Raw genomic sequence first — 17,138 nt, forward strand, 5'->3', positions numbered from 1 at the left:
GGTTCGTGTTTTGGGACGTCATCTTTGGTCTTCACCACATATGGAAATCGCTTTTTGTGTGCCACGAGGTTTTTAAAAGGTCCAATCTATACTTTTTCGCGAAAACGCAAAAGATTTGCGTTTCGATGCATTAATAGATAGATAGAAAAAGGTTATATGTACATTTCACAGAGGGACCAACACCCCACACTACAACTCGACCTAAGAAAGGAGACCTCGTCTAGGGGAGGATCTAGCGGACACCCCGGGCTCCCGCGCTCGCCCACTGTTGCGCCTCGGTCTTGATGTCGTTGAGCAGGGAAGACACTGAAGGTTGTGCGTTATCAAAGATCGCAGCATTCCGGTGCTTCCAGATCCACCACGCCGTGAGCATGATTATCGACGATATACCTTTGCGCAACTGGCGGGGAGCGGTCCGCACCGCCTGCGACCACCACTCCACGAAGTCCCCCTCCAAAGCCGGAGGCCCTGAGGTGGATCCAATCCACGAGAGGACCTTGAACCATATCGTCCTGGAGAATGAGCATCCAGCGAGTAGATGCGTCATAGTCTCCTCAGATTGGTCACACAGCGGGCATCTGGGCACATGTGGTAGACCACGACGCGCCAGCCTCTCACCCGTCCAACACCTGTCCAGACAGGCCATCCATATAAAGAATTTCACCCTAGGAGGTGCCCAGGATCTCCAGTTCAACTCCCATGATGCTGAGGTGATCCCCCCCTGGAAGAGGGCCTCATAGCAAGAATGGGAGGTGTACTGGTCGTCTGTCGTCCACAACCAGGTCATCGTGTCATGTTCCTCCGAAAGCTGGACTTCCCTCAGTCTGACCCATAGTTGCACATATTGCCATAGTGCAAGGCGACTCGGTGCTCCAGCTATGTCGGGAATCCAAGTGTGGTCTACCAGTGCTTGACGCACCATACGCACCTTCCTACGCCGTTTAGAAACCAGCGCGAACACCTCTGGCGCCATCTCCTTGATGGACCTGTCGTCCAGCCAATGGTCCTCCCAGAAGAGAGCGGACTCTCCGTTACCCACTATCATCGAGATGGAGGCCGCAAAGATGTCCATCTCCGCCTTCGAGAACTGCATGTCCAGCCCGCGCCATGGTCGTCGGGGGTCCATGTGCATCCTCCATAGCCAACGCACCCTAAGGCTTATGGCCATCCGTGCAAGGTCGGGGATCCCCAACCCCCCTAGGTTAAGCGGCCAGCACACCCTTGCCCAGTTCACGTGGCAGTGACCTCCATTGGCATCTGCTCGGCCCACCCAGAGGAACCCTCGCAGGATCTTGTTGATCTGTTTGAGGGTCTTTTTGTTCAGGGCCAGTACCATTAGCTGGTGCAGCGGGATGGCCGCGAGAACAACTCGGATCAGCGCCAAACGTTCGGCTTGCGGCATCATGGATGCCCGCCATATCGGCAATTTGTCAGCTAGCCTGTCCAAAAGCGGCTGGAAAGTCTCGACCAACAGACGCCTAACAGACAGGGGAATACCCAGGTACTTCACCGGAAAAGGCGCTAGCTGGCACTCCATGTGCTCCGCGGCAGCCACAGCTTCCTCATCCGAACAGGCAATAGGGGACACCGAACACTTAGCGAAGTTGGTGCGTACGACAGAAGCCTGTCCAAAAAGCTCCAGGATGCCGCGGACCGCACTCATAGAGGTCACCAGATCTCGTTGCGCCAACCATCGCAGCATACCCAGCTCGGCTGCCTTGGCGAGTACCTTGTTGAGCGAGTTCATCACTAGGAGAAACAACGATGGCGACAGGGGGTCCCCCTGTCTCAGTCCCCTCCGATGCCAGATCGGGGGACCTGGCTTGCCATTGAGCATCACCCGAGTACTGGCCGTGGCCAGTAGCAGAGAGACAATCTCTCGGAACCTCGGCCCAAACCCTATCTTCTGGAGAACCTCCATGAGGAAACCCCAGGATACTGAGTCAAAAGCCCGAGCAATATCCAGCTTCAGCATCACCCTCGGCTCCTTCCCTCTATGCAGGAAACGAGTTGTCTGCTGTACCAACATGAAGTTGTCGTGGATGCACCTTTTGCGAATGAAGGCGCATTGGTTGCGATCCACTAGCGACTCCATCCGAGGTGCCAGCCTAGTAGCCAAAGTTTTTGCCACCAACTTGGCAAAGATATGAATTAGACTTATCGGCCTGTAATCGCCTAGCTCCATGGCATCCGGGCGCTTGGGCATCAGGACCAGCAGGGCCTGGTTAAGGCCTTGGAGTCCGCGCCCACACATCGTGTAAAGCTTGTCAAAGGCCACTGACGTGGGCACTACCCTTCGGGTAACCGACGTTGCCCTATCCTATATTTCCTGGCTAGAGGCCCATGAAGGCACTTGGAGGCGAAGCGGCCCATCCGGACGGTGCACCAGAAGATTCCTTGGCGAGCAAGATGAAGAAGCAGCCGAACAAGGAAAGATTAGATCTCAAACTATCGTAAACTTAGTCGTGCTCGGTTAGACCTCTTGAGACCTGGCCTCCTATATAAAGGCCGGGAGAGGGGCTGCCGAGGGACACGATCAAGCTTAGCAATCTTAGCCACAAAAGCCTAGAGCTAGGTCATCGATAAGCTTAGCATCTCGACGAGATCTCAGCCGAATTATTCGGCACCCCATTGTAACCTATTTTCATCATAATCAAGAACAGTACAAGCGGGACGTAAGGGTTTTACCTCATCGAGGGCCCCGAACCTGGGTAAATCGCTCCCCCCGTTTGTCTGTGAACCGATGTCTCGTGTCAGCCTGCAGGATTCCGTCAACCCTAAGCCCCTACCGGAGGGCATTGTCGAGGAGCACCCCCGACGATTGGCGCCGTCTGTGGGGACCCTGCTGGCGCAAGATCAGTCATCGGCAGATCTAGTCATGTCATCAACGTTTTCATCGACACCGTCATCACCAAACTTGGGAAGTCCGATTCGATTCGGCTCCTATGAGTTCACGCCGCACAGCGATTCTTCTCGATCAAACTTTTCGGATCTACAAGGAAACATGGAGATGACCATCGGCAGCGTCCACTACAACGTCAACGCAGAAGGACTTCTTCAGCTGCTGGAATCACCCACTTCCGGATCGACGAGTCCTAGCGCGTCATCATCACTCGACTTGTTGGCTGGTCTGACAGGATCGATGAGTTCGTCCGCGCCCTCGACTCCCCGTTCGGCGTCTTCCATGTCAGTAGGATCCGATGATCCCATATCTTCGGATTTAACCTCGTACTACTGCTTGGACTGCGATGCCAGGCACGACTTGGAGTCAAACGACACACCGTTCATCTGTAATGCCCAATATTCATCGGGAGAAGACAGTGTCGACAGCATCGTCCGAGGAACCACCCGAGGAACGGCACATCACCAAGTTTACGCCGCCAACAACACAGGGCACAGAGGAGACGGAGACCACACGCCTCGTTCTAGTAGGCGAGCAAGCTTTGAGAACAGCGCCAACAACCGCGACAGCGATTACACCATCGCAGACGAAGAGTGGGCAGCAGCTAGGGCAGCCGTGCTTAACAACACCCCGCTCCCCGCAGGAACCTCGGTTGGAACACTAAATGCCTACCGCTCTATACTAGAGAAAAACCGGGAGCACCTGTCGAGAGAGCAAGCCACCCTCGAGAGACGCCTATCTGCAGCAGATCGATCCAGCGAGCGACGGAGAGCCTCGCAAGGAAGCCCCTCGCGAAGTACCCATGGGGGAGGCAAGCACCGGTCAAGGCTGTCCAGGCTCTCGGAAGACGACGCTAGAGAAATAACGTCAAACCTAACCAAGTCCTTTATGACTACGGACACCGCAGGCATGCCGCGGCCGAAAAACGTTGCGGGAGCAACTGCCAATCTCGTTGCGTACCTCATCAACCAGCGCCCTGAAGGATCCATGGCTCAAGCTCACCGAGGCGCCCTGGAAAGTCTCGCGATATTGGGAAAAAATCTAGTTCCGCAAAAGGAAAAGACCACGACACAGGCTAGTGGTTCAAAATATCACACGAGAGATGCTCGAGACGAAATCACCCAGAGCAGGATCGATAAAGCAAGGCGACGACGCGCCACCAGGAAGGACGACGACAGTGATTCTTCGGATGAGGATCAGGAGTACGATGGCGAACTCAGGGGAGCCGATTGTTTGAGCTACAAAATCCGCGAGACGATGCCGCCCAAGAAGTTCAAGCCTACTCCAACCGACGCTGCCAAGTACGATGGGAAGCAGGAACCAAGATCTTGGATAGACGATTACTTGCAGACTGTGATTCTGCATAAGGGGAACCAGATAGCAGCAATGCAGTGCTTGCAGCTCTACTTAAAGGATTCAGCGCGAGCCTGGTTAAGGGGGCTGCCGAAGGGTTCCGTTAAATCATGGGACGACTTAGTGGATGCCTTTGTTGCTAATTTCCAGGCAACATACAAGAGACCCGTCGGGATTGAAGAGTAACGCAACTGCCAGTAGAAGCAGAAGGAGTCGATGCGCTCATACATCGGAAGATTCACCAAACTCCTAAACGATGCCGAAGATGTATCTGTCGACAGAGCAATCGACGCTTTCAGCGATGGTGTCCGACGTGAAAGCTACATAGAAGAACTAGGACGCAAAAAGCCAAAACCCATTACCAAGTTAATGGAAATCGCCAACAGCTGGGCTGATGGTGAGGACAACGTACGAAGGCCACGGCAGCGTAGCGACGATGAAGATGACGACCAGCCGAAGCACGACTCAGGTGGTCGAAGGGATCGTCACAAGAGAAGGAAGAACCGCAACTATGACGACAACAACCTGGTAGCCGCAGGATATTCCGATCGACATGACGACCGGTATGACGAAAGAAGAGACGATCGACAGGACAGCAATCGGAATAACTCTGGGAACCGTGGCAATTATAAACCACGGCAGCAGAGGACTCCTGAGCTACCCTACGCTGAGGAAATCAATGCCACCTGTTACCTGCACTCGTATGTCGATTCCAAGGACGGTAAAACAAAGTCGAGTCACTTGCTCAGGGATTGTCGGCAGTTCCTCGACATGCACAAACTCATCCAGCAGTCAGGACAGCAACCGTTACCACCTCCACCCCCACCTCCACAGCAGCATCAAGTCCAGCAGGCTCAACCTCATCAACCCAACGAGGCGTTCCCACCACCACGAGGGCAGATGAGCATGATCCATAGGACAGGTGTTTCGAGGAGGGAGATGAAGAAGCTCACCCGAGAGATTATCCTGGCTGAAAGCATCATGGCAAACATCCCCGAGTATGTCGAGTGGTCCTCTCAGAACATCACGTTCAGTCGAGCAGATCACCCGATGGCCATACCGAAACCAGGACACGCTGCCTTAGTAGTCGAGGCACAAATAGGGGGATTCAAGATGAGCAAAGTCTTTATGGATGGTGGAAGCGGGTTAAACCTGATTTTCGTCGACACAATCAAGAGCATGGGGATCACCATGAGGATGCTACAAGAAACAGACACTTGTTTCCATGGGATCCTTCTAACTGCGCCGGGTTACTCTCTTGGCAAAGTTTACCTGAACGTCGTCTTTGGCAAGACCGATAACTTCAGGAAGGAAAAGATTGAGTTTGAAGTAGTGAACTGGGAGTCACAGTATCACGCTATACTCGGAAGACCAGCTTATGCCAAGTTCATGGCTGTGCCGCACTACGCGTACCTTAAGCTGAAAATGCCAGGGAACAACGGGACAAACATCACAGTCTATGGAAGTTTTTCGCGCTCGGACAATTGTGATCGCGATTTTCAGAGGATTGCTGCGAAGTTTGGCTCCAAACAAGAAATTATCAATCCTCCATCCAAGTTGTCGATACGGGAAATCAAGGAGGAGAAACAGGACAGGGAAATCAAGAAGAAGCCAGCCGACCTTGCTCTTAAAGCCTCGGCAGCGGAAGCCTCGGCAGCAGAAGCTTCGCCAGCTAAAGCTTCTGCAGCAAAAGGCTCGGCAGTTGACGGCACAGAAGGCATAGGGGATAACAAGACGCTGGCAACCACCGCCCAGACCCTTGGTGAAATCAACAACGCTGCAGCAACCACTAACGTGGTGAAAAAGCCAGAAGACGAGAAGAATCCCTTCCTTGCTTAAGCAATTTATTAGCGTTTACTTTTTTCCCTTTATTTTAAACAGGGCCTTCCTTTTTTCGCCCTCTAGCCTCGTGCTTACCTTATTAATGAGAACTTAAGTTTCGATCTTTTGTTAAGCATTGCAGTAATTCAAAACGATTAAGCTGCATCACTATGTAACATAGTTCGCGGCAGAAGATCGTGTTTCAAAAAAGAAAAGCCTCTACGAGTGCTCAAAGATACAAAGTACACAAGGATGCTAATCCTTCCCTCTGCTATAGATGCCTCCACGAGTGCTGTAAATAGCAAGAATACACATAATACAACTCACGTTTGATATTTTACTTATGGAAATATCAAAGAACAACGGGCTTATCGGCAGGACCACTGCACCCGAAATACTCGGGAGTGCCTGTCGAAACATACATCGGTTGAAAGCAAAGTTGCGCATACAACAGGTTTAGCAAAACCTGCAACACGAGCTGATCACTCAAACGTTTTGCTGACCAACGAGTACACATACATTTAAACGTGCAATTAAGATTTGCTCCTTCAAAATTTGCCAACGGCATTAGCACGGTAAAAATACATCTACATGTATCCACCGAATAAAAAGTTTCGGCTAAACAATCCTCAACACCTGGATAAAGTAGCCAGAAAAACCTATTTACAAAGTAACATCAAATTCTGAATTCACCCTTGTGGAGTTTCCTTTTCTTCAGGCACATGTGAATCCTTCTCAAGCCTATCGACAATTATATTGGCGGGCAACAATACCTTCGGATACAGTACCTCTAAATCGCCAGTTGCGTTGGCAATAGACAGCAGACCTGCCGAGGGATAACGAGCAAGTACAAGGGCAAGCGTGAACCTGGCCCCTGCAAAAACTTGAGCTCGCACCAAGTTCCGAATCTTCTTAGCATTCCTAAACTCAGACATCAAAGTCAGCAGCGTAGGGGGAACTGCGTTTAAAGGGAACATTGTCTTCCAAACCACCCTCATTGCTTTGTAGCACTTGTCGAAGAAATGGTGGACTTGCTGAACCCGGTCCTGAAATTGTGCAACAGTCGAAGCCTTCGAGTGTTCCCACCAGAAAAAAACTTCGGCTGAGGACAGCTGGGTTAAAGCATGTACACGCTCGTGGATCCGTTTGTTTTCCTCCGCACGGTTCAGAGATATGACTGGCAAGGGAGTAATCAGAGGATTAGGCAAGGCGTTGTCGACAAAAAGGAAGTCGGGACCAAGAAACTTACAGTTCAAACTCTCGGTAGCTTTGTGCAGTTCGGTAAGAGCGTATCGCTCCACGTCGGCTGCAATCTCGCTCTTTTTGTTGACAATTGCAGCTAAGGCGTAAGTACTACGCAAGTCCTTCTCCATCTGGGTGATCCGATCCTTCATACGCTGGATTCGATCAACTTCAGGAAGAGCATCCGAAGAGTCATCGACAAATGATAGTACTGGGAAAACCTGCGGGAAAACAGCGTTAGGAAAAAGGATGACAGACGTGGTAAAATTGAGCGCCCAAGGAAACTCCCATCGGGAGAGGTGCAAGTAAAAATATCATAATAAAGGTGTGCTGGCAACACTGCCAAACACGGAGTTTATTACAAGCACAAGTTTTGCAAAATAACAATGTTCCACAATAGCCCGAAGAAAGTTTGTTACAAAAAGTCAAAGAGCTTGGGTCTGGGTCGATAGACTGGGTCCAGTCGATGTCTTTCTTGATGAAACTAGCCCAAGGAGCTAACGAGCACAAGTAAGGGCAGGCGTTGTAAAGACGCTTAAGTCAACAAATTGCCCATCTTGCCCTTTGATGTCTACTCACGCTTCTTTTCCTGTAGACAGTGTTAGGCCTCCAAGAGCAGAGGTTTGTAGAACAGCATCAAGTTTTCCCTTAAGTGGATCACCCAAGGTTTATCGAACTCAGGGAGGAAGAGGTCAAAGATATCCCTCTCAAGCAACCCTGCAATCACGATACAAGAAGTCTCTTGTGTCCCCAACACACCTAATACACTTGTCAGATGTATAGGTGCACTAGTTCGGCGAAGAGATAGTGAAATACAAGTAGTATGGATGTATATGAGTGGCAATAGTAATCTGAATAAAATATGGCAGCGAGTAAACATGCAGTAAGTAAGTAAGCGGTGTTTGCAGTATTAGAAACAAGGCCTAGGGATCATACTTTCACTAGTGGACACTCTCAACATTGATCGCATAATAAATAATAACTTCTCTCATTTGTGCTACATACACTCTTTTGTTGGATGACAAACGCCATTCGTTGTGTAGGGCTACAAGAGCTCCCTCAAGCCGGAGTTAACAAGCGCCACAACATTCGGTATTCATATTTAAGTAACCTTAGAGCATAATAGATCATTGCAAAATAAACCAAGAACTAACATAGCATACACACTGTCCACATTACGCTATGAAAGGAGGAATAGATCACATCAATACTATCATAATGATAATTAACTCCACAACCTACAAGAGATCATGATCATAGCCTACGACAAGAACCACACGGTGCACACACTAGCACCTTTACACCATGCGGGAGGAATAGACTACTTTAATAACATCACATGAGTAGCACATAGACTAGTAGCGATACAAAGCTCATATGAATCTCAATCATGTAAGGCAGCTCATGAGATCATTGTATTGAAGTACATAGGAGAGAGATTAACCACATAGCTACCGGTACAGCCCTTAGCATCGATGGAGAACTACTCCCTCCTCATGGGAGACAGCAGCGGTGATGAACATGGCGGTGGTGTCGATGGAGGAGCCTTCCGGGGGCACATCCCCGTCCCGGCGGCGTGCCGGAACAGAGACTCCTGTCCCCCAGATCTTGGCTTCGCGATGGCGGCGGCTCTGGAAGGTTTCTCGTACCGTGGCTTATTCGTATCGAGGTTTTAGGTCAGGGAGACTTTATAGGCGAAAGGGGAGCCTCGGAGGAGCCCTGGTGGGGCCAGACCATAGGGGGGCGCCCCCCCTTGGCCGCGCCCAGGTGTGGTGTGGGGCCCCTGTGGCTCGTCTCCGACTCTTCTTTGATGTTCTGGAAGCGCGCGGGAAAAATAAGATCTTGGGCGTTGATTTCGTCCAATTCCGAGAATATTTCCTTACTAGGATTTCTGAAACCAAAAACAGCGAGAAAACGAGAACCGGCACTTCGGCATCTCGTCAATAGGTTAGTTCCGGAAAACGCATCAAAACGATATAAAGTGTCAACAAAACATGTAGGTATTGTCATAAAACAAGCATGGAACATCAGAAATTATAGATACGTTGGAGACGTATCAAGCATACCCAAGCTTAGTTCCTACTCGTCCTCGAGTAGGTAAACGATAACACAAATAATTTCTGAGGTGACATGCTACCAACATAATCTTGATCAACATTATTGTAAAGCATATGAGATGAATGGAGTGATCTGAAGCAAAAGATTGCTAACAAAAGATGATGACTAAACAAATGAATCATATAGCAAAACTTTTCATGAATAGTACTTTCAAGACAAGCATCAACAAGACTTGCATAATAGCTAACTCATAAGCAATAAATTCAAAGTAGAATGCATTGAAGCAACACAAAGGATGATTAAGTTTCAGCAATTGCTTTCAACTTGTAACATGTATATCTCATGGATAATTGTCAACATAGAGTAATATGATGAATGCAAATAAGCAAGTATGTAAGAATCAATGCACAGTTGACACAAGTGTTTGCTTCTAAGATGGAAGGAAGTAGGTAAACTGACTCAACATAAAGTAAAAGATAGGCCCTTCGCAGAGGGAAGCGGGGATTAAATCATGTGCTAGAGCTTTTCAAGTTTTGAAATCATATAGAGAGCATAAAAGTAAAATTTTGAGAGGTGTTTGTTGTTGTCAACGAATGGTAATGGGTACTCTAACTACCTTATCAACCAGACTTTCAAGAGCGGCTCCCATGAAGGACGTTATCTGTACCAGCAAGGTAGATCATCCCTCTTCTCTTTTGTTTACGCATGTACTTTAGTTTTATTTATTAGATGACACTCCTCCCAACCTTTTGCTTACACAAGCCATGCCTAACCGAATCCTCGGGTGCCTTCCAACATTCACATACCATGGAGGAGTGTCTATTTGCAAATTTAAGTTGCTTACTCGATAAATCGAGCAAAACATGTGAAGAGAGTTATTAATGCAAGTTAATTAATTGGGGCTGGGAACCCCATTGCCAACTCTTTTTGCAAAATTATTGGATAAGCGGATGAGCCACTAGTCCATTGTGAAAGTCTGTCAAAAGTAAATGACAAGATTGAAAGATAAAACACCACATACTTCCTCATGAGCTATAAAACATTGACACAAATAAGAGATAATAGCTTTTGAATTGTTTAAAGGTAGCACATGAAGTATTTACTTGGAATGGCAGAAAAATACCACATAGTAGGTAGATATGGTGGACACAAATGGCATGGGTTTTGGCTCAAGGTGTTTGGATGCACGAGAAGCATTTCCTCTCAGTACAAGGCTTTGGCTAGCAAGGTTGTTTGAAGCAAACACAAGTATAAACCGGTACAGCAAAACTTACATAAGAACATATTGCAAGCATTATAAGACTCTACACTGTCTTCCTTGTTGCTCAAACACTCTTACCAGGAAATATCTAGACCTTAGAGAGACCAATCATGCAAACCAAATTTCAACAAGCTCTACGGTAGTTCTCCACTACTATATTTAACTACATGATGCAAGAGCTTAAACATGATTTATAAGAGCTCAAAACAATTGCCAAGTATCAAATTATTCAAGACCATATGAAGCATTTTCTGATTCCAACCAAATAGAAACAAGTGAAGCGATCAACTTTCGCCCTTGAACATTAAAAGTAAAGCTAAGAACACATGTGTTCATACGCAACAGCGGAGCGTGTCTCTCTCCCACATATGAGCATGAATTTATTCAGGGAATGAAAATAACAAAACGAAAATAAAAGCACACAGACACTCCAAGTAAAGTACATAAGATGTGACGGAATAAAAATATAGTTTCACTAGAAATGACCTGATAAGTTGTCGATGAAGAAGGGGATGCCTTGGGCATACCCAAGCTTAGATGCTTGAGTCTTCTTAAAATATGTAGGGATGAACCACCGGGGCATCCCCAAGCTTAGACCTTTCACTCTTCTTGATCATAGTATATCATCCTCTTCTATTGACCCTTGAATACTTCCTCCACACCAAACTTCAAGCAAACTCATTAGAGGGTTAGTGCATAATAAAAATTCACATGTTCAGAGGTGACACAATCATTCTTAACACTTCGGACATTGCACAAAGCTTCTGAAAGTTAATGGAACAAAGAAACTCATTCAACATAGCAAAAGCGGCAATGCGAAATAAAAGGCAGAATCTGTCAAAAACAGAACAGTCCGTAAAGACGAATTTTGCAGGGGTACTTAACTTGCTCAGATGGAAAAACTCAAAACTAATTAAAGTTGCGTACATATCTGAGGATCACACACGTAAATTTGCAGATTTTTCTGAGTTACCTAGAGAAACTTCTGCGCAAATTCGTGACAGACAGCAAATCTGTTTCTGCGCAGTAATCCAAATCTAGTATCAACTTTACCATAGAGATTTTACTTGGCACAAAAACATGATAAGGAGAGGTTGCTACAGTAGTAAACAACTTCCAAGACTCAACAAAACAGTAGCAAAATAAACACATGGATTATCTCCCAAGAAGTTCTTTCTTTATAGCCATTAAAATGGGCTCAGTAATTTTAATGATGCTCTCGCAAGAATTAAGATTTGAAGCAAAAGAGAACATCAAGAAGCAAATTGAAAGCACATTTAAGCCTAACCCACTTCCTATGAAAAGGAATCTTGTACACAAATAAATTCATGAAGAACAAAGTGACAAGCATAGGAAGGCAACACAAGCGCAATTTCAAGATTCTCAACATAAAGAGGGGAAACTTAATATTATTAAGATGCATATAACCATGTTTCCCTCTCTCATAATAACTTTCAGTAGCATCATGAACAAACTCAACAATATAACTATCACATAAAACATTCTTGTCATGAGCCACATGCATAAAATTATTACTCTCCACATAAGCATAATCAATTTTATTAGTTGTAGTGGGAGCAAATTCAACAAAGTAGCTATCATTATTATTCTCATCAAGTGTAGGAGGCATAGTATAATCATAATAAAATTTAATCTCCATAGTAGGCGGCACCAAAAGACCACTATCATTATAATCATCATAAATAGGAGGCAAAGTATCATCAAAGAAAATTTTCTCCTCAATGCTTGGGGGACTAAAAATGTCATGCTCATCAAAACCAGCTTCCCCAAGCTTAGAATTTTCCATATCATTAGTAACAATGGTGTTCAAAGCGTTCATACTAATATCATTGCTACTAGCATGCAAATAAGATTCCATAGGTTTTTTAATTTTCGCAGCAAACAATCCATGTCTTAACTCAGGAAATAGAATAAGAAGCTCACTGTTGCTTTCCATTATGCCTAACTAGTGTAAACAAGAAGCCAAAAGATGCAATTGCAGGATCTAAAGGAAATAGCTTCGAGCACTTACAATGGCAACAGAAAATAACTTAGTTACTGGGACCGGAGTATGAGTGCCTTTTACCTTTCCTCCCCGGCAACGGCGCCAGAAAATAGCTTGATGTCTACTCACGCTTCTTTTCCTGTAGACAGTGTTGGGCCTCCAAGAGCGAGAGGTTTGTAGAACAGCGACAAGTTTTCCCTTAAGTGGATCACCCAAGGTTTATCGAACTCGGGGAGGAAGAGGTCAAAGATATCCCTCTCAAGCAACCCTGCAATCACGATACAAGAAGTCTCTTGTGTCCCCAACACACCTAATACACTTGTCGGATGTATAGGTGCACTAGTTCGACGAAGAGATAGTGAAATACAAGTAGTATGGATGTATATGAGTGGCAATAGTAATCTGAATAAAATATGGCAGCGAGTAAACATGCAGTAAGTAAGTAAGCGGTGTTTGCAGTATTAGAAACAAGGCCTAGGGATCATACTTTCACTAGTGGACACTCTCAACATTGATCGCATAATAAATAATAACTTCTCTCATTTGTGCTACATACACTCTTTTGTTGGATGACAAACACCATTCGTTGTGTAGGGCTACAAGAGCTCCCTCAAGCCGGAGTTAACAAGCGCCACAACATTCGGTATTCATATTTAAGTAACCTTAGAGCATAATAGATCATTGCAAAATAAACCAAGAACTAACATAGCATACACATCGTCCACATTACGCTATGAAAGGAGGAATAGATCACATCAATACTATCATAATGATAATTAACTCCACAACCTACAAGAGATCATGATCATAGCCTACGACAAGAACCACACGGTGCACACACTAGCACCTTTACACCATGCAGGAGAAATAGACTACTTTAATAACATCACATGAGTAGCACATAGACTAGTAGCGATACAAAGCTCATATGAATCTCAATCATGTAAGGCAGCTCATGAGATCATTGTATTGAAGTACATAGGAGAGAGATTAACCACATAGCGACCGGTACAACCCTTAGCCTCGATGGAGAACTACTCCCTCCTCATGGGAGACACCAGCGATGATGAACATGGCGGTGGTGTCGATGGAGGAGCCTTCCGGGGGCACTTCCCCGTCCCGGCGGCGTGCCGGAACAGAGACTCCTGTCCCCCAGATCTTGGCTTCGCGATGGTGGCGACTCTGGAAGGTTTCTCGTACCGTGGCTTATTCGTATCGAGGTTTTAGGTCAGGGAGACTTTATAGGCGAAAGGGGAGCCTCGGAGGGGCCCTGGTGGGGCCAGACCATAGGGGGGTGCCCCCCCTTGGCCGCGCCCAGGTGTGGTGTGGGGCCCCTGTGGCTCGTCTCCGACTCTTCTTTGATGTTCTGGAAGCTCCCGGGAAAAATAAGATCTTGGGCGTTGATTTCGTCCAATTCCGAGAATATTTCCTTACTAGGATTTCTAAAACCAAAAACAGCAGAAAACAGGAACTGGCACTTCGGCATCTCGTCAATAGGTTAGTTCTGGAAAACGCATCAAAACGATATAAAGTGTGAACAAAACATGTAGGTATTGTCATAAAACAAGCATGGAACATCAGAAATTATAGATACGTTGGAGACGTATCACCCTTTCGGCAGCTCCTTAGTCATCTCTTCGATATTAGCCTTAAAGCCATGACCCATCATAAGTTGGAAGGCAAGAAGGGCACCATAGGTACGCGAGGTACGCTTGAATACCTCGATAACCTCCTTGGTGTCAACCGCGAAGGATTCGACCAACTGCCCCAGAGTCTTGTCCTGCTTGAGCTTGGGGAAAATCATCAAATGCATCCGAGCCAGGGCACCTTTCCCCCTTTCAAGAAGCTCCCGTGTGAGCTGGTGGGAGGCAAGGGCCATTGACACACCATTTGCTGGAGAATTGTTTGGAACCGTGTCCAAGGCAGCAGCAGGGATGTTGGCGGCTTCTACAGAGAGATAAAATTGGAAAAGATCATTGATAAAGGAATGAATCCGTAAGAGTAATAATCGGCAGTGGCGTATAAAAGAGCTTACCAAGTAGAGCCAAAGAGGACTGCCGAAGGAGCTCATCCCTTTCGGCTGCTCGAATTTCCTCCTCTTCCAGCCTCCCCTTCAGTTTGCCCAGCTCCTCCTTCAGGGAGTCCACCTCCTGGCGAGCCATGGCAGCCTTCTTAATGGCGCCGTCCAACTTTGAAGAGGAAGATTTAACTTCCTCCTGCAGTCGAACGTTGTCCGCCTCCAAGGAGGTAAATTGAGAGGCGAAGGCCTCCAAGGAAGATATGACGCCTCGCAAGTCCTTAAATTGAGAAGAGTCAGTAGACAAGGCACATTTCAAGAAATTCGCGTCGTATTCAGAAGGGACTTACAGAAGGAGGAGTCATGGTGGCGGCAGGAACCTCCTTTCCCTTGGAAAGGGAAGAAGCAGTCGAGGCCTGAGCCGCGGGAGCTGCTTGAGGAGCTGAAGCTTCGGAAGCTGCAGTGACTGGTGGAGCGGTGTCGGGTTTAGCTTTCTTGGACGGAGGCTCGACGAAACCTTCGTCCCTGCAAAAAGGGGAACAATCGTTGAAAGTTATAAAACGAATGTGAGAAACAAGAGGACAAAATATAGCGACAGAGCAGGAAGTACTTACCAGTCGAAACCGCCGATTGATCTCTTCGCGGGTGAAGTTTTGGCCTCCTCCACAGCTGCATCAACAAAGGCATCATGATCAGCGTTATCATCACGCATTGATCCCTCTGTGTTGCAAGCGTCATCGGCTGGTGGAGGGAGATCGGTGTGGACAGTTTCGGAATCTATCGGATCGTCATCGCTTTCTGGGCTTGTATGCTCGATAGTGTGAAAATCAACAGGCACTGAGGAGCCTCTTCCTTCAGAGGTATCGTTTGGTGAATCATGCAAATTCCCAGAGACTATGGGTACCTGTCGAAAGGAAAAACGAATAAGAACAATGGTAATTATGTAAATTAAGAAAAGCGCAGTGAAGATTTGGAAGGGAAAGATACCTCGAGCGGTGGATGATCAGCATCAAGAGGAGAGTAAGCACATGTCAACGGGATCGAATCTTCTTGACTGAAGAAAGTAAGGCGGCAGACTTCATCGAGCAGTTCCTTCTCCGACAGTTCGGCAGCATTAACCCTGGTTATGTCCTTCGGGCCTGAATACAACCACATCGGATGAACCCTGGCCATGGCTGGTTGAACCCGACGCTTCAGGAACACTGCTGCCACCTCTGTGCCGACCATGGTTTGACCATCAGCCTCTTTGATTCGAAGGAATTTGGCAAATAATTCGTCGGCTGCTACTTTTTCGTCGGGAGAGAGAATGTTCTTCCAGGAATTTTTAGGCTTGGCTTCAAAGACATCGGTAAAGCAAGGGAGCTGGGATTCGGGTGATGAGGAATCCCTGACGTAAAACCATTTAAGTCTCCACCCTTGCACAGATTCTCTCATTGGGAAATTGAAGTAATTGACTTCTGAACGCGCTATGAACCCTACTCCTCCGGTGACAAAGGGTCCATTACTACCGTTGTATCTCTTCACATATAAGATCTTTTTCCACAGCCCAAAATGGGGTTTGATACCCAGAAATGCCTCGCAAAGGGTGATGAACACAGCAACGTGGAGGATTGAGTTGGGAGTAAGTTGCCATAATTGGATCTCGTAAGTTCGCAAGAGGTGGAGGAGGAATTCGTGAGCAGGAAGCGAGGGACCCCGATATAAGAACGACAAGAACATCACGTTGAAACCGGCAGGGGGATTAGGCCGAGAAATCGCACCTAGCAAAATCACATTCCCCTCGTCAGGGGAGATAAGTCCCAAGATTCGGGATCTTTTCTCGTCACGCTTGGCGACTGTAGTTGCAGTCCAATCTCCGGGCTTGGCCACCGAGCTTGACGGTGCTGGCGGCGCCGGAGCTGGGGGAGGAGCGCTTGGAGCGCCTCCCTTCGAAGGAATCGAGGGGGGTTTGGCGGCGGCGCCTCCGCTGGTGGAACTGGCAGCGGTGGTGGCGCTCTTCTTATTCACCATCGCGAGATCAAGGAAGGGTCGGAGAAACGGTGGTGGCGGCACAATAGTTGTGGAGGAAGAAAGAAGGAGAAGGACGAAGAGGCATTATGGCAAGACTGGGAAGGACCATAGTTTTTTGTTCTTTAAATGGTCCTTTTTTATTAAGGATTGCGGAAATCGAGGAGGCACCCCGGTAACTGTGCATGAAAAGTGGATGTTGCTTAAAAACGAGGTTGTGCAGAGGCAGAATAGGCCCAGCAGGTCACGTCCTATCAGTCCAAATCAAGATGTTAGCAAAGCGTCACCAATGACGTCATGCTTGAAGCATTCGAAGGAAAATAAATAATCTTCGGATATTCAGGCTTAAGTCTGCACCCGAACATAAAGCGTTCGTATCCAGACTTGGGGGCTACTCCCATCGGGAGCGCTGTCGCGCACCCGATAAAAAGAAGACGTGCAATCAAAGGAATGGGGACTCGAAGATATATTT

Source organism: Lolium rigidum, chromosome 1, assembly GCF_022539505.1.
Source record: "Lolium rigidum isolate FL_2022 chromosome 1, APGP_CSIRO_Lrig_0.1, whole genome shotgun sequence".
Lineage (NCBI taxonomy): Eukaryota > Viridiplantae > Streptophyta > Magnoliopsida > Poales > Poaceae > Lolium > Lolium rigidum.